The sequence below is a fragment of the Equus przewalskii genome, chromosome 8, assembly GCF_037783145.1.
Source record: "Equus przewalskii isolate Varuska chromosome 8, EquPr2, whole genome shotgun sequence".
Taxonomy (NCBI): domain Eukaryota; kingdom Metazoa; phylum Chordata; class Mammalia; order Perissodactyla; family Equidae; genus Equus; species Equus przewalskii.
Window position 1 is genome coordinate 84,817,546 of NC_091838.1, and position 24,891 is coordinate 84,842,436.

General features: G+C 46.8%; 1 long non-coding RNA gene and 1 pseudogene across 1 annotated transcript; both read left to right on the plus strand.

Annotated features, from left to right (window-relative positions):
• The first annotated feature begins 1,586 nt into the window (after nt 1-1,586).
• Nucleotides 1,587-10,784, plus strand: LOC103554909 (elongation factor 1-alpha 1-like; annotated as a pseudogene).
• A 3,808-nt stretch (nt 10,785-14,592) lies between these two features.
• On the plus strand, nt 14,593-23,144 carry LOC139085311 (uncharacterized). The gene is made up of 3 exons (XR_011543592.1): nt 14,593-14,757; nt 17,106-17,243; nt 21,543-23,144. It is a non-coding gene; the product is annotated as an uncharacterized lncRNA (long non-coding RNA).
• The last annotated feature ends 1,747 nt before the right edge of the window (nt 23,145-24,891 follow it).

Below are 24,891 nucleotides of genomic sequence, written 5' to 3' on the forward strand. Positions count from 1 at the left end.
CACCCAGCCCCAACATTACCAGTGCTGTGGTTGAGAAATCCTGGGTCAGGTGTTCTGTAGCCACTAGTCTCATGTGTCTATTTATGTTTAAGTTAACTAAAATTAAACTAAATTAAAAACCCAGCTCATCAATGTCAACTTAAAAGCAAATTTGCCTCTTATTTCACCCTCAAAAGGAGTTTGTTCTGGACTAGGCAAAAGAATTACGATTCAGGATGTGCATGCTATGGCAAACCATAGGCAAATCCAGAAAACAAAGCAGGGGAGCTGCTTTTATAGATAAAAAGGGGGAGTAAGGAGGGGCTGTCCTAAAGGAAAGTCCATGAGGGGAGAGTAACAGTTCAGGGTGGCACTGGTTTCTCATTGGCTGAGCTGTGGTGTTTCTCATTGGCTGAGCTGTGGCATTTCTCATTGGCTGAGCTGTGGCGTTTCTCATTGGCTGAGCTGTGGAGGCTTCTCATTGGCTGAGCTGCGGTGTTTCTCAGTGGCTGAGCTGCAGAGTTTGTCATTGACTGAGCTATGGTGTTTCTCATTGGCTGAGCTGTGGTGTTTCTCATTGGCTGAGCTGTGGTGTTTCTCATTGGCTGAGCAGCAGAGTTTCTGATTGGCTGAGCTGCAGAGTTTGTCATTGACTGAGCTATGGCGTTTCTGATTGGCTGAGCTGCAATGTTTCTGATTGGCTGGGCTGTTGCTGGGTGGGGAGAGAAATCTTCCTTCCTAGTAAAGTAGTTGTACTTCCTGTGGGAGACGCAAACACCTGTCTCTTCCTGTTTGGTGTAATTGATGGCGTGTGATGCCAGTTAGAGCTCACCCTACAGGCCTTTCTGACTCCAGTTTAGTTAAGGTTTCTATTAACTTCCGCCAGGCTTTTCTGACTCGGATTTAGTTGGTTTCTTTTATTAATTTCCACATCGGTCACACCAGCTACATCTCAAGCGCTCAATCCCCACAGTGGCTGGTGGCTACAGCATGGGGAGCACAGAGGTGAACATTTCCACCTCGCAGGACTGGACAACACTGGGCTAAAACGTTCAAATAAGGTTTCACTAACAGTTCAGGGATCAGAAAATAGCTAAAGCAGATTTGACACCAGTTACTGATGCACGTCTTTTTGGACCCTGAGTTAGTCAGGGCTCTCCAGAGAGACAGGATCAACTGGAGGCGCGTGTGAGGGCTGCGCTCGGGATACACCTGGTGACAGAGGCCGCTCCTCTTCAACACGGTGGAGCGCTCCCAGCCTGTCCAGGCCCGCTTCTATGCCGGAAGGAGAAAGGGAGCAGCAGGAAGTCCTTCTCGGTGACCCACAGCCTGGGAACAGGCGCAGGCGCAGTGGAGAAACAGGCGGAGATGGGGGACCGCCCCCCACACAACGAACCCCCGCCTGCCCGGGCCTGAGGCCCTGGGAGCCCCACCCCTACACGTCCGAGGCCATATCTGACCTGTAAGAGAAAGGGTGAGGGCGCGCTCCCAGCTCCCCGCCCCCTGTTCCCGCCCCCGAGCCCGCGGGGACGGCGACCACCGAGACCACAGTCTTCCCGGCGTCCTAGGGCGGCCGCGCCCGCGCTTCCGGTTGAGTCCGCCGCCCCACCCTGCTCTGCGAGCTGTCCGGGCCGGTGGTGGGCCCGTGAGTTGGCTTCCCGGGGCGTCGGCCGGGCTCCCGGGGGGCCTTGTGGAGGGTCGGCGGGGTCACAGGGTCGTGTCACGAGGGTCTGTATGGAGGGTCGGCGGGGCAGGGTCGGCCGGGGTGTCTTCGGTGGTGACCAGGCTCTGGGGGTGCAGGGAGGGGTGAGACCGCCGCCGCTGCCCTCATTCTCCGCCCTGTCCTCTTGGCCCTGCCGTACCCGCTGCAAAGCCCAGCGGTGCCGGTCACTTTTGGGGTCGCCCGGCACCACCCCCCAATACTAAGCGGTCATGAAGGCGGGAGATAAGATCCTGCATTTCTGCGTTCCTTCCCTCCTTCCCTCCTTCCCTTCTCCCCTCTCTGCCGCTTGCCTCGCATCCAGTCCCCGTACGACGATGCCCTCTCCCCAGATCTCCAAGCCGCCCTCCTCTCCACCGGCCCGCGCCTGAGGTTCGAGCACCGGGCGCGGCGGGCACGTGGTGAGGCAGAAAAGAGGGAAATCCGGACCAGACCCCGCTCTGCCATCACTGCCCGGTGCCCTGGGCCAGCCCCTCCTCTCTCGGCTTCAGTCCGAGTTAGTGACCAGCAGCGTGGACAACGTGCAAAGGCGGCCGCACCGTTGCTGTCGTCCGCCCCTGTGCCCTGGATGCAGCTTTCCTCAGCCTCTCCTCGAGGCCGCAGCGCAGTCAGCCAGAACCACCTTTTCTGTTTCTCTCGGCTTTATTTTGAGAATGTTCAAATCCACGGTAAAGTGCAAAGAGTAGAACAGTGAGCAAACAGCATACGCCCTTCACCTGGATTCTGCAGTTGCTCCCATTTTGCCACATTCGCTGTATCTTTGAATGTCATGACTTTTGTTGCTGAAAGAGTAACTTGAAATTAATTTGTAGACATCATGACACTCACCCTTCAGTAGCTCAGACTGTTTCCTACAAGTAAGAAGTTCTGTTAATGACCCCAATTCCATATCACACATGAGAAAATTAACAATAATTCCATGTTCTCATAATTCCTATCCCTAAAATGTCTTTTATACCTGTGGGTTTTTTTAATCCAGCGAGTGATTAAGGATGGCACATTGCATTTGACTGTGTCTCTTTAGGCTCTTATAATCAGAAACAGTCCCTCTGACTCTTCACTTGTTTTTATAATATTGACTTTTGTGACAACGTGTGCCATCTGTCTTGGGGCATGCCCCACGTTCTACATGTATCTGGAGCCCACACAGTTAACACTCCCTGCCCTTCACACCCACGTTGTCAGAGCCTCAGCCTCTGCTCTGAGAGGCAGAAGGTGATCAGTGGTTAAGGTAGCGGCCAGCCAATGGCGGTTGTAAAGGCACATTTTCTTTTCCTCTCTGCAAATAGAAGACATCTCTTACTCTGAGATCAGGGTGTTTTTTTCAAAGCACAAATGTAACCGTTACCTCCCATTGCTCTTAGAATGAGGAGCAAAATCCTTAACACAGTCAAGGCCTCTCTCACACGACCCTGCTTTGTTCCCTCTCAGAGGAGGCCTCCCTGTCTCTTGACCTTCCTTGCATGTTGGCCTTTCTCTTCTTCCTGCTCCCACAGCTCCAGACCCTCCCAAGGGCTTTTCTTCCTACAGCCTTCCCACTGATTACTTCCTATTCACCCTTCAGATTTCCATGTAACCCTCACCTGCTCATGGATGCCCTCCTTCACCCAGCTAGGCCCAGTCTGCCACTCAAGGCCCCACTACCCCATGTGTCTCTCACAGTTGCAATTTTAAATTTATTGTATGCTGATTTCATTTATGTCTGTCTCCCCCATGGACTGTATGTTCTTTCCATGGTGGCAGTTGAGGAGGGGGAGGCCAGGGAGCCTGTCCCTAAGTCAGTGATGATGCTATAGGATGCTGGAGGAGGGTGGACCATGGGTTGGCGTCCAGTGGGCACCCTTCGTCCTACCCCTGCCTCAGAACTGTCAACTTGTCACCACCATCATCTCCACATCCCACCCTCTGACCATCACCTCCTGCCCTCCCAGCCATGCTCTCTGGTCCCCTGACCCCCGCAATTACGCCAGCCTACTGGGCCCTTGGCCCCACCTTGCAGATCTGGATTCTAGGCCCATGACTCAGATCCCTCCCCTGCATGTGCCCCCTTGCCTGCTCCCTTCCTCCCCATTGTGCAGAACTTGCCCAGTCTAGCTCTCCACCTGCTTTGTGCCTGCCCTCAACACCGCCCCCCCGCCCAAGGCCTCTGTGGCTGAGAAGAGACACATCCTCACTGGCCACTCTCACTGGAAGTCACAGGTGTGAACCTGGGCCTTAATCTCTGACAGCCGTGCCTTCTCCTTTGCTTCCAAAGCCCTGCCCCCGTCCTCAGCCCTGGCTCTGACGATGCTCCTGCATCTTAGTTCACTGTTCCTTGGCTGAGGTGACCAGTCCCACCTGTCCACTGCCAGCCCCCAGCTGTGCCTGGCTCCCATCCCCTCGAGTGCGCAAAGACCTCGCCCTGGCGTGGAGACCTCTCCCGTGTCACTTATGTTCTATCAACATGCAACATGCTGTGATATCTCCTCCCAGAAGTCCTCCTCCCCTCCACCTGGTGCAGCCCGTGTAGAGAGGGGTAGAGACTGAGGACTGGTGCTGGCGGCTGTGAGCCAGGGACAGGGCAGTAGGAGGACCAGAGTGTTGTCATGGGGACTGGGGAGAATGGGACTGGGAGACTGCACCAAGGCTGGCATGGGAACTCATTTAGGCAACTGGCCGCTGTCCAGGTGAGGGTGGCAGTTGGGATGGAGGGAAGTGGATGGGTGCTGGGGCGGTGCTTGGGAGGTGGAATAGCAATGTGGGGGTGATAGAATGTGGGAGAAGAGTCACAATGGTACCCCGCTTCCTTGGGGATGGGGATGTGATATTGCCACCAGGTGACGATTCTCTAGATACGTGGGTCTGGAGGAGGAACTGTGGACAAGGTAGACATCAGCACTCTGCCTGCCTGCTGGGCCCAAAGCAAATCCTCTAACTGAATCACTGCATTTAGGCTCTAACTTAGCAGTGCGGACACTTGTGTTCTTCTCATATGCCAGGTGGGGAGATTGAGGCTCAGAGAGGTGACTAGCTGCAGACACACAGGGGTTCTGTGGCAGAGCTGGGGTTTGAACCCTGCTGGTCATTCAGCAGCCCACTCTTGAGGTGAGGGAAGGAGAAGCAGGCGGTGGGTGACAAGTCATGCAGTATTTCCAAGAGGAGTGGTCCTGATGTCACAAAGACACAAGTGAGGCAAGAAACACAACGTTATCCCTGAACTTGAACTCAGGCTCCCTGGCAGCCCGGTCCAGGCTCACTTGGGTGAGGAGGTCTCAGAAGAGAGAGTGCTTTGTGCTGAAGGAAGTATCAGTGCCCAAGATGGGGGCAGGGTTAGCGCCTTCTCCTTACATAACCACCTGGTTCCTTGAAGCAACATGATGGGGACCTGGGGATGCTGCCAATGGGAGGAGTACAGGCAGCTCTCACTCTTCTGTGCCTTCCTTCTCACCCCTGTTCCCCCATGTTCTCGCCTTCATGGGAAGTAGCCCAGCAATGATGGCCAAGCCCCAGGTAAGCCAGCCTTCAGGGAGCTGTTGTTGCTGTCCCAGGGGTCCCCCTCCCCCTCAGCCTGGAATGCCTCTGCCCAGCAGAGGCAGGATCTTCTTCCTCTGGATGTAGGCCCTGCCTCGCTGGCTATTCCACACAGCTGAGCAGGGAGCAGGGCTCAGGGGAGAGCCCACAGTTTTAAGGGCTCTGCGTTTCCATCAGCACCCTTTTCCCTGACCAGCCTACCCACCCAGCCTTTTCCCAAACATATGGCTGGAGGCTGGGGAGAGGCATTCAGGAGCCTCTTGCTGGAAGTTCACTGTGACTTCAAGGTGACCTGTCCCCGAGGGCAGGGCTGAGGCTCTCTAGGCAGCAGGTACCTGTGATTCCAGGATATGGTGACCTTTGAGGAGGTAGCTGCTTCACTCGAGAGGAGGGGTGGCACTTGGGCCCCCAGCAGAGAGTGCTCTACCTGGACAGGATGCTGGAGAACTACCGCACCCTGATGGCTCTGGGGAAGCGTGCTTCCCCGACAGGGACCTGAAGCCACCCTTGTTCAGCCTCTTGCCCTCCAGGCTCATTCGGGCTGTGACTGCCTCAGGGTTACAGCTGTCTCTCCCTGACATAGTGACTCAAGGCAGTGGCCCTGCTCCCCACTCCTCGGTGACCGGTCTGGGCTGTTGATACTCAATAGAACAAAAACGTCCAGTCCATATTGGGGGTGCCCTTGTCCTAGCGGGGAGCACCCAGTGATCTGGTTTCCCGTTCCCTTCTCTGAACCTCCCCTGGAGCCCCCTTCCTCCCTTGGCTTCTGTGGCCCTCTGCTGGGCCTGTTCTGATCTTCCAGCACTGATCATTATCTTCTTGATGAAGAGGCTTTCCAGTGTCCAGACCCAGGGTCATCTCTCAGCTGGAGCAGGGGGAAATGTTGTGGGTCGTGACCCTGCCAGGGCTCTCCTGTGCAGGTGAGTGACAGGGTAGGTTTGTTAGGGAAGGCTGTGATGTGATGTGTGGGTGAGCTGTAAGGATGGAGAGTGCAGTGATGCGCTGTGTGTTGCTCCTCAGATAGGACCGTCATTTTCCACTGGTGACCAGGCTCTCACCTGATGAACGGACAAGCACCATATTTCAGAGTATAAAGAGAACTACTCATTGTGTCTACATTTGGAATATGCCATCAGAAATAGCATCGCCTCCCATCCTTTCACTCATTCATTCAACACATGTTTTTGAGTGCCACCTATATGCAGACATTCTTCTAGATGCTAGGGTTACGAACAGGCAAAACCAAGCCCTTGTCTTCGTGGCATTTGCGTTTTGGTTTAGGAAGAACATTCCAGTTTGGGGAGGCTTTCTCTGTCCCTGCCTGATGTCCTGTCATGTATTTATTTGTGTATTGTCAGTCTCCTCATTAGAATGTAGCACCAGGCAGCAGCGACTTTGGTCATCACCATCCCCAGGCTAGAGTGGTACCTGACATGTGGGAGGCACTTGTATGCACTCATATGGGAGGCAAACATCTCTTGAAGTGCACTCATGTGCTTGTTTTGTTGTCAGCACTTACTTTGTGCACAGCGCCATCAAGATGCTGCAGAGACCTGTGTGAGAAAGCACCTGCCGCCAGAATCTCAGGTCCAGCTAGAGAGATGGACACGAACAACTAACCGTGATTCAAGACAAAGTGGAGTAAAATCCTTAACAGAAGGGATAAAGCTCTGATCAGGCTGACATGCAAGCTGTGAGGAAATTTGATTTGGCTCATTCATAAGAATAACTATTTCCTTTCTTCATTCACAGGGAAGCTTTTAATTTCCATTCTTTGTTTCAGATTCTCAGGTCAAGACAAAGCACAATCAACTCCAAAGGAAAAATCTTGTGAAGAATTACAAGGAGTAACTCATGGAATTTTCCAAAGAGTCAATGCAGAGGTGCTTTAGTTTCAACAAGTTTGTGGGTCTGAGACAGGAGCAGAACATTCACAGAAAAAGTTCACAGTAAAGGCCAGGAGGAATCTCTTTTCCCAAAAGAGAGATTCTGGGCAACTGCTGGCTCCTCTGTTAAAACTTATGGAGCAGAGAGAGACCAGGAATGTAACAAATTAGGGAAAAGTTTGACTCTAAGTGCAAAGCCTGTTGCACCTCAGAGGAGCAAACCAGGAAAGAGACAGTCAACAGAAGACACGTGGCAGAGGCTTTCCATGTGATTCAGGGCAGAGTGGACAACAAATCCCAGTGTGTCAAAGCTCCATGGGAGTAATGTGCATGGGAAATCTTTCAGCAAGAACTCTCACCTAATTTGGCATCAGAAAATTCATACCAGAGAGAAGCGCTACAGATGTATCAAATTTGGGAAAAAATTTAATCAAAACTCAATCCTTATACAACATCAGAAAATTCACAGTGGAGAGAAACCCTATGTGTGTAATGATTGTGGCAAGACCTGTAGTGGGAATTCAAACCATATTAAACACCAATTGATAAATACTGGAGAGAAGCCCTATAAATGTAGTGAATGTGGGAAGACCTTTAACAGAGAGCAAATCGTATTAAGCATCAGAGAATTCATACAGGAGAGAAAACTTTTGAATGTAAAGAGTGTAGGAAAAGCTTCAGTCAGTCATCACACTTGATTCACCATAAAAGAGTGCATTCTGGAGAGAAGCCCTATGAGCACAATGACTGTGGGAAAGGCTTTGATCAAACATCACACCTGATTGATCACCAAAGAATACACACTGGAGAGAAATGTTATGTGTGTACTGTGTGCAGGAGAGGCTTTGTTCAGATGCCACACTTGATTGACCACCACAGAACACATTCTGGAGAGAAGCCTCATGGATGTAGTGAATGTGGGAAATCCTTCAGTCAGAGCTCAACACCTACTAGAAAGCAAGTCATTCACACCATGGAGGGTACATATGAATTACATGAATGTGACAGGCTCTCAGTCTGAGTTGGCCTCTCAGTCACTACCTCACAATTCCTCCTGGAGAGGAATCCTTCAGTTCATAGGAGGAGGAAACATCTGCGGATGCAGCAAAGGTGGGAAAACCTTTTATTGTCACTTGTTATACAGTTTCTGAGAACTGCTATTTGAGAGAACCCGACAGATGTAATGAATGTTGAGAAAGCATTTAGTTGGAGCTCACACCTTATTCACAATCAGATAATTCGTATGGGATGTAATGGACACAAGAAAGGCTTTGATGTGTTCTGGGCAGAAGGTGAAACTCCAGGTGCCCACTATTGTCATCCACTTCCTTTTGAACAAATGCCCAGCAGTTCTTGCCCATTGGTGGACATGCTCAGTAGGTGACCTGTTGCCTTTAGGCTGGGATGTGGGATGGAGACAAAGGCAGCCTTATTCCCAGCTGTAGGGGAAGCCAGTGATCTATGATGTGGCCAGATCCCAAATAGCAGAAGAATAAAATGTGCTGAGAGAAGCAGGTAGAGAAATGAGTCCCCACAGTGGGTTCTCAGAAAAAGGCAAAATTGCTAGAGTTAGTGTTGGGTCCCTGGAGCTGTTTCTTTATCCAGAACAGTGATGAGCAATGATTCAGGATCTTCATGAAACCTAAGTGGAGAGTAGCTGAAACAGTTTACTGCATATCTGTACTAAGTTCCTTAAATCTGAAGCATGTAGAATGGGTGTGAACCCTGCCTCCGTGTAGCATCTGGGTTTTCATCAGGGGTCAATCAGTGGAAGTACTGGCTGCAGCAAACACTTCATTCCAAGATCAAGGGTCTGTGAAAGATTGCTTATTTATGGCTCACACCTCCCAAAAATAAGCTAGATTTAAATAATGATATATACAATAAGGTCATTAAAGTAGAAAATAACAGTTATAAATCCATTGTGAACTTCAAGCCATAGGTATAACTGAATAGTTGGTTGTTTATACAAAAGGGCTGTTGAAAGGTTTCTGACTTTTTCTGCAGTGGGTTTGCTGCCAGAACACAGGTGTCATGAAAATCACCACTAAATCTAAGCCAAAATGGGAAAGGAAAAGACTCACATCAAAATCTTCATCACTGGACACGTACGTTTGGGCAAGTCCCCCATTCTTGGCCGTCTGATCTACAGATGTGGTGAGATCAACAAAAGAGGGGCCGGCCTGGTGGCACAGCGGTTAAGTTCACACGTTCTGCTTCTTGGTGGCGTGGGGTTCGCCGGTTCGGATCCCAGGTGCGGGCATGGCACCGCTTGGCAAAAAGCCATGCTGTGGTAGGCGTCCTGCGTATAAAATAGAGGAAGATGGGCATGGATGTTAGCTCAGGGCCAGTCTTCCTCAGCAAAAAGAGGAGGATTGGCAGTAGTTAGCTCAGTGCTAATCTTCCTCAAAAAAAAAAAAAAAAAGAACCATTGAAAAATTTGAGAAGGAGATTGCTGAGATGGGAAAGGGCTCCTTCAAGTATGCCTGGATCTTGGATAAGCTGAAGGCTGAATGTGAGCATGGTGTCACCATTGATATGTCCCTGTGGAAACCTGAGACCAGCAAGTATTATATGACCATCATTGATGCCCCAGGACACAGAGACTTTATCAAAAGTGATTACAGGCACATCTCAGGCTGACTATGCCATCCTGATGTTGCTGCTGCTGTTGGTGAATTGGAAGCAGGTATCTCCAAGAATGGGCAGATCCACAAGCAGCTTCTCCTGGCTTACACACTGGGTGTGAGACAACTAATTGTTGGTGTTTACAGAATGGATTCCACTGAGCCACCCTACAGCCAGAAGAGATGGAAAGTCACCCATAAAGATGGCAATGTCAGTGGAGCCACACTGCTTGAAGCTCTGGATTGCATCCTCCGACCATCTCATCCAACTGACAAGCCCTTGCATCTGCCCCTCCAGGACATGACAAAATTGGTGTCTTCATACTGTGCCTGTGGGCCAAGTGGGGACTGGTGTTCTCACCCCCTCAGCATGGTGGTCACCTTTGCTCCAGTCAACGTTACAACTGAAGTCAAGTCTGTTGAGATGCACCAGTAAACTTTGAGAGCAGCTCTTTCTGGGCACAGTGTGGGCTCCAGTGTCAAGAACATGTCTGTCAAAGATGTTTGTCATGGCAGTGTGGCTGGTGACAGCAAAAATGACCCAACAATGGAAGCGGCTGGCTTCATGGCTCAGGAGATCATCCTAAATCATCCAGGCCAAATCTGTGCCGGCTATGCACCTGTTGGGGATTATCACACAGCTCATTGCTTGCAAGTCTGCTGAGCTGAAGAAGATTGACCACTGATCTGGGAACAAGCTGGAGGATGACCCCAAATTCTTGAAATCTGATGATGCTGTCATTATTGATATGGTTTCTGGCAAGCCCATGTGTGTTGAGAGCTTTTCTCACTATGTTTTGCCAGGTTGTTTTGCTGTTCATGACAGGAGGCAGACAACTGCTGTGGGTGTCATCAATCAGTGGACCAGAAGGCTGCTGGAGCTGGCAAGGTCATCTGGTCTGCCCAGAAAGCTCAGAAGGCTAAATGAATATTGTTCCTAATACCTGCCAACCCCAGTCTTAATCAGTGGTGGGAGAACAGTCTCAGAACTGTCTGAATTGGCCATTTAAGTTTATAGTAAAATACTGGTTAATGATAACAAATTGTAAAACCTTCAGAAGGAAAGGAAGGTGTTTTGTTGGCCATTTGGGTCTTTGTGTGTGCCAGTTTTAAGCTATTAGTTTTAAAAGTCAGTCCTTTTAAGTGAAAACAACTTGACCAAAAATTTGTCATAGAATTTTGAGACCCATTAAAATAAAGTTTAATGAGAAAAAAAAGTTTTGAATTAGATTTCCCCTTTAGGCCCAATCCAAGGGGAAAGGAGGAAAGCCTTTGAAGAGGAAGCCAGCTGCGAAATGCATCCTCCCAGCCCCCCTTTGCCACCAGGCAGTGGCACAGACTCAGCCAAGCACACCTGACTTCAGAGGCCTGGTCTTGAGGAGTCCAGAGGTGTGGGTAAGAGCAAGCAGCCGACATGCACTCAAGGTCTCCACACAGCCAGTCCTGGGTGGAAGGAGCAAAGCTGTTGCCTCTGTCAGAAAGGGAGAAGGAAGGGCTTTCTGAGTCCTCTCCTCAACTGTGGCCTCCTCACAGGGAACGAGAGATGTAGCAGGTGTCGTCACAGACAGGTGCTTCCTTGGGTCACTGATGGAGGCCTGGCCTACTCCCTTCCACTTGTCCTGTTGTGTGCACCAGAGCACGTGCAGTGGAGGAGGTGCCTGTGGTCAGGAAGGCCTGATGAGGAAGGATTGGAACTGGGCCTTGAAGAACAGGTAGGATGATGGCAGAAACGGGCAGAAGCATCACAAGCAAAGATGCAAGAAAGAGGTCCATTTTCCCAGATACAGGCAAGATGGGAATGTGACTGGAGAACAGGGCAGGCCTGGCCTTTCAGGCTGTCCTGGAGAATGTGGGTGCAGTCCTGGAGGCTGTGGAGCCATTGGAAGATTTTGAGAAAGACGGAGACATCGGCCAAGGAGGGTTTCAGAGTCAATCTTCAGGCTGCCTAGGAACGTGGAGTGTGAGGGGCTCTTGGGAGGTACTCTGTGTGGCTCATCTTACCTGTCATCCAGGTGTAATATGGAGGCTTCTCTGTTTCTGAGAGATTGTAAATCAGTTTCTTGATTACCCAAGTCACATGCTCCATTTCCTTCATGCAGGACTTGGGTCTAGAGACGATCTTGTGCAGGTTGTGGCTGAGTGGAGTCCATGTCTGGTCAGGAGCATGGGGAGCCAGCGGGGAGGCTGTCCGGAGACAGGCTCACTGGCCCGGGTCTGCTCAGATTTGCAGACTCTGATTTTGCTGCCATGCTGGGATGCTCCCTACACTCCAGGAAGTGGACATAGAAGACCAGAGAGCCAGGGCACAAACGTGAGCCCTGCTGGGACCTCTCGGGTACCACCAGTACCAGTGTTCCCACTAGGACTGCTGCCTTTGTGCACAAATTTCAAGGGAAGCTGGGGTTCAGAATGTGGAAGTGGCTCATAGGACTCAAATCTCTGTGGCTCCAAGCCCTGAGAGCCACTGCTTGCATCTCCACAATAGGGATCAGATCACACGTGTGGTCACTGCAGTCGCTGCCCAGCCACAGCTGCCCTGGGACAGTGCCTGGATGGTGTCTGCACATGTCTGGCAACTGTTAACCAAAACTAACAGCTTTACAAGGCAAAAATAAAGTTTTAAAGAAAAGAGAGACTTTATGTAAAAAATTTGCAAAGCAAGGAAGTACACCTCATCCCACAAGTTGATAGGTGAGCTCCACCTCCCCGGTCTAGGGGTGGCTGATTTTTAAAGGCAAAAAGTGCACAGCATGCAAGGCTAAGGCTGAGTCCAGTTCATATTGTTCGCCCTTTCCAGCCCCAGTTTATTTTGTGCCCGGGGCTTTCTAAATATCCTAACTTTAGGGAAAAACTACTGCATTGTTCTCCAGCCATCTGGCGACAGTCAAGGTTAAAATGTAATTTTCTGTTTCTGTCCATAGTTCAGCCTTGAGGTGGTCGTGATAACCATCACTTCAACTCTGACCTTGTTCTTATCTCTTTATCACTTTTTGTGTGTCCATTTTCTTTCTCTGAGGCTTGGAGTTTAAGCTGAATGTAGGTTTCCTCAGACTTTCTTTAATGAGTGATCACTTTTCTGCTCACTAAATTAAAATCACATTGTCTTGCCCTCTTGGGCAGTAAGATTAGGGTTAAAGAAGTTTTAGGGTGACTCCAAACTATTCAGTAGCACACCTACAGTCTCTTGTCCTGTTTCCACAGATGGCCAACCACACCCATTGTGAGAGTCTTCCAGGAAGAAAAAGAGCATGGGTTTTGGGCTGAGACAGGCAGATCTGAGTTCACTTATTGTGTGATCACAATTTGTCTAACTCCTCAACTTCAGTTTTCTTACCTGTAAAATAGTCATATTAATACCTACCTGGTGCATTTAGGGCACTCGGCACAACCTGGCACATAGCAGGTGCTCAATGATTGGCAGATACTGTTATAATCACAGTTGGCTTTTACCAGGTTAATCCCTAAGAGCAATATTATCTTTGTGAACTCCGAGTGCTTAGGAGGTAACTGTTTCCTGAAGTTAGCAACAAGACCCAGGTTCTGACATGTAGCTTATGTGCTCATGGGTTTGCCCACAGCCGCCTAGAAGCACTCCCAAGATAACCACTTTTCCTAAAAGGAGGAGTAAAGTTTTTTCCACATACATCCCTTAGTTCTCATTCTGCATGGACCCCAGTAGTCCTCAGCAACATTGGGGTCACGGTGGCCTCATTCCATGAAGGTCTCTATGGAACCCAGCCCCATGCGCCCTAATGCCCTTACCACCAAGGCCCGCTCCAAGAGTCCTCACACTCCAGGATGCCACCTTCCTCTTCAACTGCCCAGACCTTAAGAAGCCCCAGTGGCACAGGGCCTCTTCTCACTCAACAATCTCTTTGGGTGACCTCATGTGTTCCAGTGGTATCAGTGACCATCAATACGCCGAAATCTGCATCCACAACCCGGACTCTCCTGGCTACTGTAGGTTGAGCCTCCACTGGGATGTTCCACAGGCATTTCACCCTCAGAGCTGAGTTCCTCATCTTCCTTTCGTCGCCTGCTCTTCCCCTGAGAGCTCTTCCTTTCACAACCATCACGGGCCAAGTTGCTGAGGACTTGTTATTTGACTCTTCTCTGCCACCTGCAACCCCAACCAATAACCAAGTCCTGTCCCTACTACCTCTAGAATATCGCTGTCGTTTTCCCACCTTGCCTCTCCCCGGCTTCCATCTTGGTCCACGCTACCGTCACTTCTTGCCTGGACTTTCACCATAGCCTCCTCACTAGTGTGCTCCCGTCCATTCTGTCTGCCGCCCCTGTCCCACCCATCCCCCTCCGCGCTGAGCCCAGAGCGAGCTTTCTGACACTCAAACCCAATTGTGTTACCACACCCAGGGGGCACCCGACTCCTGCTCCCCCCACATTCCAGCCCCCCGGGACCAGCACCACCCATCGCCACATGTCGGCGGTACTTTTTCTTTGCCCTTAGGATAAAACCATAAGATTTAAGGGGGCCAAGCGGCCACAACACTGTAGCAGCTGCAATTATTCAGGATCCGCGGGGAAGGGACGTGGCTCTTGTGTTCACCGCTGCATATAACTCGGGACCTGGCAAAGAATGGCCTCTCCGTCAATCCCGAATCAAGAACTGAAGAGAGGAACAACTGAAGGGCTCCTCCTGGGATCCTGCTCCCCCTTCCCCATCCCTGCCTGGACCAGCGAGGGCGGAGCCGCGGAGCAACCAGAGTCGGAGGTCTTCCGGGCAGCCTAGAGCGGCCCGACAGCGAGCGCGCTGACCCCGCCCCGGGCGCTGACCCCGCCCCGGTCGCTGACCCCGCCCCGGGCCACTTCCGGCGGCCGAGCTCCTCCCGCCGGGTGCGCCCCGCCTGCTCTGGGCGGTGAGTTGGGCGGGCTGGGCGGGAGGCGCGGCTGTCAGTCGTGGTTGCGGGCCGCCCCCGCAGGGGGAGCCGCGGGCGCCGGCGGCCGGAGGGCGGCCTTGATGGGCGGTGCTGGCGGCCGGGAGTGGGAGCGCCCGGGGCGCGCGCGTGTGAAGACGGTAAAGGCCCGGAGGGCACGGTGGAGCCGCGGCCGCCGCTGTACGCGGGGTCTCGGTTAAGTCCCTCGAAGCAAAGCCTTGGTCTGAATTTGAGAATCCTGTTTCTCTAGGTTCAACTTTTTGAGGAAGTGCCAAGCTGTTTCCCAGGCAGCTGCGCGGTTCGCAACCCCGTTCTGCACCCACCCCTACGTCGGGCAGTCTCTGGGGGCTCTGGCTTCTCTACATCCTGGTGGACACCTGCCATTCTCTCTTTTATTACCCACATGCTAGTGGCTGCTAAGTGGCATCTCATTGTGGTTTTGATTTGCGTTTCCCTGATGACTAATAATGTTGAGCCTTTCTTCATGGCTTATTGGTCATTTGTACATCTTCTTTGCAGAAATATCTAATCAAACCCTTTGACAATTGTTAAATGGAGTTATCTTTTTATTATTGAGCTGTAAGATTATATGTTCTGGATACAAGTTCCTTATTTCAGATACATGGTTTGCAAATATTTTCACCCTGCTGTGGGTTTTTTCCCTTTCTTGACAGTATCATTTGCAGCACAAAAGTTGTTTTTTGGGTTTTTTTTCCGCTTTATCTCCCCAAACACCCCCTGTACACAGTTGTATATCTTAGTTGCAGGTCCTTCTAGTTGTGGGATGTGGGACACCGTCTCAACGTGGCCTGATGAGCGGTGCCATGTCTGCGCCCAGGATCCGAACCCTGGGCCACCGCAGCGGAGCGAACGAACGTAACCACTCAGTCACGGAGACGGCCCCATAAAAGTTCTTAATTTTGATGTGGTCCAATATTTCTGTTTTTGTTTTTTCACTTGTGCTTTTGGTATCTTTTTCAAAGATTCTGCTTTTGGATTTATTCATCCACTCTATCGTTTCCCTTTTTTAGAGGTTCATTTTTTTCCTCTTAATTATTTCTACTTTCTTTAGATTTATTTTAGTATTTTTTTTTTGTCTAGCTTACGTTGAACATTTAACTTTCTAACATTAATTCTGACATATAATTATTAAAGGACAATAAAATTATTTCCTAAAATTTTATAAGTTAATAGACTGAAGATGGACTCAGTAATAGACTGATTTTTCAGCTTCTGGGTAACAAAAGTTGAAGAAGGTAGGAAGAGAAAGGGGAAAAGGAGGGCACTGGGAATTTTATGGGAGGGAAATGAACAAAAGGAGAGCAAAATTCAGGATAAATGGAAGAAAAAAGGCAGCCTTTTTCTCCTCTGACTCCATGGAATTTGTTTAATAAGTATGAGAGCAGGAGAAGATATAGTAGTTTTTCTATAGCTACCTTCTGCATCTCAGTATTTCTTGCTTTTGGATCACATGCATTTAGAGAAGATATTAGTTGTTTATTTTTAAGCTTTTTTAAAAAATATTTTATTTTTCCTTTTTTTCCCCAAAGCCCCCCGGTACATAGCTGTATATTTTTAGTTGTAGGTCCTTCCAGTTGTGGCATGTAGGATGCTGCCTCAGCATGGCTTGATGAGGAGTGCCATGTCGGCGCCCAGGATCTGAACCAGCGAAACCCTGGGCCACCGAAGGGGAGCGCAAACTTAACCACTCGGCCACAGGGCTGGCCCCTAAGCTTTTTTATTTACTCTTTTTATTTTGAAATAATTTCAAGCTTATAGGAAACTTACAATAATACAGCAAACTACCAAATAACCTTAATTCAGATTCACCAATTTTTAACTTGTGTCACTTATTTTGTCATCTCTCTCTAATATTTCCTGAACCATTTCAGGAAGTAGGTTGAATATATGGCTTGAAAAGATGGCTTTTTCTTTAATTTCCTTCTCGTGTTTGATCTCTTATTGAATTTATTCCTGTTTTTTGGAGGAGTAGGGTCCATTTTCATTCTTTGTTTTGAAAGATCTGATTCTAGGTGTTTTCACTATCTCCGTGAAAATTAATAAAATCATTTAAAATGGAGTTGGGAGGCCAGAAGGGGAAGCTCTCAGGCAGTACCGATCGAGGTCAATTATAGAAGACAATTACAGACCCCAATAGAAAGAAGTCATCAATAGGAAGAATCATCAATTACAGACCCTAACAGGAAGAAATGTATGTTGCATCCCAAACAGAAATCAACTACCCCAGCAACTCGGCCAATGAGAAACTGTCACCACTCTGAACTCTTGCTTTCCTCTAATGGACTTTTGCTCAAAACAACCCCTCCCAATTTCCTCCTTTTTCCCTATAAAATCACATTCCTCTCCTTTGATTGTTGGACCTGCCTATGGCTTTTGCCATAGCCTGTGGGTCCTGAACTGCAATTGCTTGCTTTTTCCTGAATAAACTCATTTTGCTGGTAAAATAATTGACTGTCTTATTTTTCAGGTTGACATACGTGGTGTCTGAAGTGGGATCTGAAGGAGGCGACCCTCAAGAGACGATGGGCCCCAGAATTGAGCGAGGTACCTGCTCTGGGCCCCTGGAGCTCATGGCTTCTGTGAGTCATGGCCTACTTTTGGTTTGGTGAGTTTCCTGTCAGATTCTGAGCTCCACTTTTCTTGTGATTTGAGCTGTCTGACTTTATTCAGAAAGGGGAGGGGGTTTTTCCCTCTCGGAAAAGGGTTAGCGTCATTTCAGGAGGTTTCATCCTAGGCTCCATCTTCACAGAGAAAGACTTTGTCCTTTCGGGGGAAGGGTTAGAGTCTTCCCCAACGAGTGCTTGTCTGTCTTCTGAGGTGCGTGGCAGCAACTTTCCTTTTGGGGGTCAAGCTAGCGGGGATTTTCTTTTGGTTTTGGATTTTCTTTGGTTTTGATTTCCTCCTGGAATCAACTTGGGCTTTTGAAGCTGGGAAATGGGATCCCAGTCATCTCAATGACCTGAGGGCAGCCCTTCTTAAGGGGCCCCAGCCAGGATTAAGTTTAAGAATTTTGGACCCCCTGCATGTGCGTTTTTAACTAAGTGGGCCAAACTGACAAAGAATAGCCTGGAATTACAATGGCCATAATGGGGAACTTTCGATCTCCCCAAACTCATTTTTCTTAAAACCAAATAGTAAGACTACGGCTCTAAAATTAAGCAAAACAAACGGTACATTTATTTTAATTGTACCTGGAGCTTCCAAACAGGCACAAAACTCTAAAACCACCTCACTGTAAGGTACTATATCTAAATTAGCTGAAACAACTAAAACATTGAAGGAAGACAAAAATGGCTTCTGAGGCTTCCCTTTCCCTTCCCCTGTTTTCTTCGTCTTCTGCTCAGGCCCCACTCTGGCGCCATCTCCCTCCTTCCCTCTGTGCATCTAGTGCTGAAACTTTGGCCATCTGAGCAAGTAACCTTAACTTAGTCCATCTTCCAGAAGCACAATTTGGAATCAACTATTCTTTTGAACTTTGTACCTGAGACGTGGCTGAAATTCTTAAAACAAAAGCTATAAGGTCTCTGTGCCTTTCTGTGTCTTATGTATGTCTATGTACATGTGTGATATTTTTCTTATTTATTTATTTTGAGGAAGGTTAGCCCTCAGCTAACTGCTGCCAATCCTCCTCTTTTTGCTGAGGAAGACTGGCCCTGAGCTAACATCTGTGCCCGTCTTCTTCTACTTTATATGTGGGATGCCTGCCACAGCATGGCGTGACAAGTGGTGCCATGTCCGTACCTGGGATCCAAACCAGTGAACCCCAGGCCACCCAAGCAGAACGTGGGCACTTAACTGCTGCACCACCGGGCCAGCCCCATGTGTGATATTTTTCTACCTCTGGATAGTATTGCCAAAATGAATTTGTAAAATAGTTCTGTTTAATTGGCTTAAGGAAAGGCAAGTGCTTATATAAATTAAGTATTCCTAAAAACTCTCAGAAATATAATAGAAACTAACCCAAATGCTTTGCAGGTTCATGTGATCTAGGAAAATATTAGAAATTAAAGCTAGTTTAAGTTTGTTGGTTTAACTGAAACAGGCATGTCTTTAGAGCTAACAACATTAAATATCACACTTTTATCCTACATAGTTTGTTGGTCAGATAAGTTCATATTATCTTTGTTGCAAAATTTGTCAAAAAGAAAATTTGCTTGAGATGATGGCTGATTTTGTCTAATATCTTATGAAGTTCTTGTGAGTAATATAAGCGTAATCATTGGGAACAAATTATTTAGATAGGTGAAAATTGGATAAAAGTTTTTTTGGGAAATAATTGTTTTATAGTATGTGTGCTTACAAAGAACATCCCCAAATCTTTTTGGGCAACTTAAAACTTTAGAGTTTTTGCTAGTTAAATTAAATGATGGAATTTTGAGTATCTGGATTATTTTCCAAATATAAAATATGAAAATATTCATTATTGAACATATGTATCTACTTTTGGCTCCCTATTGCAAAGAAACTAAAGATAAATTTGAGTCTCTTGGTAACCATGTCTTGTGCCACATTGAAAGACTGCACTATTTAGAAGAGCATATGCTTCTAGAAATCATGAATGCATTTATAAATTTACTAGTCTCCACAATTGCTTTCTTCTTAGTTTTTCACTAGGAATTAAGGATTCTAGGAGTTAAGAATTCTAATCAGACCAGGGAAAAGGAGAGGTGGGGGGAGGGCACAAAGGGTGAAGTGGTGTACCCACAACATGACTAACAATAATGTACAACTGAAATCTCACAAGGTTGTAATCTATCATAATCTTAATAAAAAATAAAAAATTCTAATCAGTATATATAATAATAAGGGAAATATCTCTGTCTGCAAGGAAAGCAGAATGTGTGTTTCAATAAAAGAAGGTATGAGGAATGGAAATGCATTTTATTGGGGGAAAAGAAAATAATTTTGTCCTAAAGAGGCTGGTTATTTGGAATGGGAAAGCGAAAAAAATAGAACAAAACCTAAATGTAAAAAAAAAGTGTAGAAGGTCTGTGGAAAGGAATCTTGGGAAGAGAATTTTAATATGTGATCAAGCTGGCTAAGATTAAAATAAATTTATTAAAATGAGTTTTAATACCAAAATAAACTAATGAAAATTAAAGTTTGGCTTTCTTTTCTGTTGAAAGGACAAGATTTTCTTGGATTATTGGTCTGCTCTTGATAGATTGTGAAAGCTTCTTTAACTAGAAAACAGAGATTTTGTGTTTTATTAAAATAATTTTCTCTGTTGTTTCTATCAGGTGTTTAATTACTTAAGGGAACAGAGTCTTCTTAGTATTAAAGGTGTTATGTTTTGCTTACAATCATATAACCTTTTGTATTTACCTTTGAAACCTGTTATAGATATTTAAATATTATTTTGTAATGCTCTGTGATCCTATTTGGTCAAGTGTCCAAATCTTTTGAGATTTTTGACAAGCTTCCTAACATATTCAAATTCAAAATGACAATTTTGACATTGGATGTAACTTTGGGACTTTCCAGGGGGCACCTGGGTCATCTCAAAAGATTTGTTCCCTTTCCTTATATAAGGAGAGAAATTACACTAATTGGTTTATTTGGTATGCCCAATTACATGAGAAGCATGGTCCAATAAGTAATAATAAACCTTTTTAGGTTATATTGTATGGGTGAATGTTACAAGTGTTCTAGAAATTGTATGAAGTTCCTAAAAATCTGATATGTCCTAATATAGTTATTACCTGTAATTCTAGTTACTTTCTAAAATGTATGTCACAAAAATACCCAAATTTCCTTGTCAATTGTGTTTACCCATTGTTTTTTAAAAAGCCTTTTGTCAGTTACAGACAGTAATTGTGTTACTCTGGTGCTGTTACAAATATGTTTCATTTTCAAAGAGATTCATGGAAAAGACTTTGACAAATACTCTGGAATACAGGTTTTGCTAACTTTAAGATCATAATACTAAAGTGGGTGGGAATTTCTGGAACTCGAGTGGGGGACTGATTGCCTTGATGTTTTGTTTTCCAGATGTAAAGCACCCCTTTTCCTCCTCTAAGCTCTCTCTATCTTAGAGCAACTTGGTAAAGTGTATCTGTGCAACAAGTGTTGAAACACTTATCTTTTTCTCTCTACCTGATCCCTCTATAATTTGGAAACTCTTAAGTGTTCTTTTCATGACAATGTATGTATTTGCCTGGGTTCAGTGAAGGTCTGTTCTCCTTGTAACAAAACACAATTGTAAGTAAGGGCTACATTGCCAAGGCTTTGACTAGAATGTCACATTCAAGAAAGGTGCACACAGACTCAGACATGACCAGACAGCTTTAAGGAACTGCTTGAATAATTGGCCTGGTACTTTGCTTACAAGGTTTCAGCAAAGCAATCTTAAAAAAAGAAAGGGGGGCGGGGGTTGGCCCAGTGGCATAGTGGTTGACTTTGTGTGCTCTGCTTTGGTGGCCCAGGGTCCACGGGTTCAGATCCCAGGCACTGACTTAGCACTGCTCATCAAGCCACACTGTGGCGGCATCCCACATACAACAGAGGAAGATTGGCACATATGTTAGCTCAGCAACAGTCTTCAACAAGCAAAAAGAGGAAGACTGACAACAGATGTTAGCTCAAGAACAAGCTTCCTCCAAAAAAAAAAAAAAAACTTATGTGGTCCAGCACTATTTTTTGTTGCATTTATATAAATAATCAGACCAAGTTTAATACAAAATTTTACTATGCTTATCTTTAATAAAAATGGGGTTAATTGTGGAGAAATTATGTTTGTACCTTTGTAGATATTAAATTCTAGTCCTATTAATTGTCTTTAAGATTTTGTTATATACCTCTTTGCTGGGCTGGACTCTAAATTCTTCTAGTTTCCCTAAATGTTTGGATATGATACTCCAAACTGACGTTTACAATTTTACTGTCCTTGAAATCTCCATGGAAGGGACTATACCAGGTCCTCCTCATTACTCATATGGCAGCGAATCTTCACGGACTTGAGCCTTGGGTGCACATCTCACAGCTAAAGAAGACTCCACCTAACATCTAGCCCTTTACAAACGCTGCAGACCTCAAATCAAATTGACCAGGAAGAGAAGCAGGTGACATCTGAGGCAGAGAGCTTTCCCAAGACGACCAGACCAGGCCTGTATATTCTCTTCCCACTGTTGCTTCTTCTCTCTCTCTTTCGTGGAAAGACTGCCCCTGTCTGCGTTTCCCAAAAGCTTGCAGAAGAGGGAAACCTCTTCTTTTGATTATGGCCTTTCAGAAACAGCCTCCTTATGATCCCCTTTTTGCTTGCTTTTTCTGAAGGGTTAGAAAGTTCAGCATTCACAGAAGTCTTTCTTTCATCTGGACTGTTAGCTGACTCTGAGTTCTTATCCAAATCCATGGTCTCTGAATTTGCAACCTAACAGGCAGTATTATTGGATAACGCATTTGGTTCCCAGTTATTTCGAGATGACAATACTGTTTTAATATGTCTTTTTGAATTTTTTGCAAGAGTTCATCAGCTATTGCTTCATGTTTATTCCTGCACTGTCTTCCCAATGTGCTCAGTTAATTCTTTCAGTTTGAGTGTGCTCTTACCATATTTGCTGTTCTGTTTTCTCTTCATAACAAATCAGAAGCCTCTCACTGGTTCACCCCATTAAGCCTCTATTTAGCCAGTTACCTTCAGGTTTGGGCTCCTAGTTTGGAACCATCAGACAATTTGGATTTGTCATGTTACTTTCAATTCTGTTTTGTATAAATACTTTAAGTTTTGTATTTTGTTGCCTGTGACACCTTTATAAACATGACGTACCTCATGAGGTGACGTTAGCACAGCAATCTGAAATGATTTCCAATGCTTATGACCTTGGACGACTATAGACTTTGAATAAGAAGTGCCTGCGAGTTCTCCCTCCTAACCTTCCTGGTTTCTCAAGTGTGGCCTAAATGGTTTCCAACCACTATGCACTCTCCCTCCAACATGGATCATGACGAGAAGGAAAGGTCCTTCCTGGCACCAAGGGACAAGACCACTAAGTGCAGAAATCCTGGCTCTCGATCAATGATGCTTTCAGAGAATGATCTTGATCAGAAGGGAGGAATGTGAAAATTAATAAAGGGAAACCCATTTAAAATGGATTCTGGAGGCTGGAAGGGGGAGCTCTCACACAGTACCACTCAAGGTCAATTACAAGAAAGACAGTCAATACTGACCCCAATAGAAAGAAGTCATCAATTACAGACCCCAATAGAAAGAAGTCATCAATAGGAAGAATCATCAATTACAGACCCCAACCAGAAGAAACATACATTGCATCCCAAACAGAAATCAACTACCCCAGCAACTCAGCCAATGAGAAACCATCACCACTCTGAACTCTTGCTTTTCTCCGGTGGACTTTTGTTCAAAACAACCCCTCCAAGTTTCCTCCTTTGTCCCCATAAAATAATGTTCCTCTCCTTTGATTGTTGGACTTGTATATGGTTTTTGCCATAGCATGTGGGACTCGAATTGCAATGGTTTTTCCCAAATAAACTTGTTTTGCTGGTAAAATAACTGGCTGTTTTAAGGTCGACATCTCCAAATGCTTGTTTTCAGATAATTACCTCACTTTGGGGTACTACAGTTTTCTTCTGCTCCCTTTGACTTCGTCAGCTTGGCTTCCCTGGACTCCCAGCTCCATCTCCTCAACTCCTGAAGACTGCCCAGCATCTCTGTGCAAGCAGATGGACTTTTCTCTAGTTTACCTTTACAGAGAGTATAGCCTCTGGGCCTCCAGCTTTGGACAGGGGCCTAGGTTCCCACTATCATTCTGGAGTCACCCAGGCTTCATCTGTTGTCTCCACAGAAGCTGTAAGTAGGCCGTGGCCCTCAGAGCTGCCATAGAATCAGTTTCCAAGCTGGAAGCTCTGACTTTCATCTCTCTCTTCATTTTTAGCCCCTGGGGTGTTCCTCACTCCCTTCGTGCTTAACCATGAATTTTCCTACTAACATTCTCACCCCAGGTTCCACCCCAAACAAAGGTAGAGTGTCAGAGCCACACACCAGCTCTGCCTGCACCAATGCTTCTACCAGACACAAACAGGAGACATGGGCCTTCCGAGGAAACGTCACTATGGGCCTGCAGTAGCTTAGGAGGGAAACCGGTTGTGATTCAGCGTGCTTCACGAACAAGATGTAAGCAGAAACGACTCATGACACTGCTTTCATCACTTCCTTTCTTTTCCTCCCTCCCTTATCTCCTTTCTTCCTTCCCAAAACATGTCTGAAGTACTTATCTGTATCATGTGCTGGAGATATAAAAGTGCATAAGACAAAATCACTGACAGCAAAAAGCTACAGCTGTAATGTACGAGAACCAAGTAGAAAGAGTCAAAGAAGTCATGAGCTGTGGTCTGGTGTGGGTGTGAAGGTTGTGCTGTGAGATATAGAGTAGCAGAGTTACTTTTTCTGAAGGATATTTGTTAAATGAGGTAGATACTTTTATCCCCATTTTAGAGATGAGGAGAAAGACCTAGAAAGACGAAATGTTTTACTCAAGGTCATAGAGTGAGCCCAAGGCAGAAGGGGCCTAGGATGCAGGCCTTCAGATGAGGTCTGCAGACCCCTCCACACAGACCACACTGGGGCTGGCCAAGTCCACACTTGGGAGAGGTTCTGTGCTTAGGAATTTTAATAATATAATGGAAGAGCCAGAACATGAGTCAAGCAAATCACAAGACAAACGTTAAGCCAAATGCAGAAGTGGTCCCAAATTCCCTAAGAAAACATAGTAACGGTGGGAGCAAAGATTGAGGAAGTTTCCTTGGACAAGCAACATTTGAGTTGGGCCTGGCGGGAATGAAGAGTGGATTAGAAAAAAGATTCCTCCAGGTAGTCTCAGAATTAAAGTCAGGATGTCAGGGTGGTAAAGTCATAGAGATTAGCCCATGTTTTTCAAACTTCTCAGTGAAACTCTTTAAATATAGCTTATTGTTCAAATCAGTCAGTGGGGAGATGCAGATTAAAACCATGGATGCCACTATATCCCCGGTAAAGTGGCTAGAATAAAAAAACTGAAAATGCCAAGTTCTGGTGAGGATTCACAGCAACTAAAATTTTTTTTTTTTTTTGAGGAAGATTAGCCCTGAGCTAACTGCTGCCAATCCTCCTCTTTTTGCTGAGGAAGACTGGCCCGGAGCTAACATCTGTGCCCATGTTCCTCTACTTTATATGTGGGACGCCTGCCAAGCATGCCAAGCGGTGCCATGTCTGCACCCGGGATCCGAATTGGCGAACCCCAGGCCCCCGAGAGGCGGAA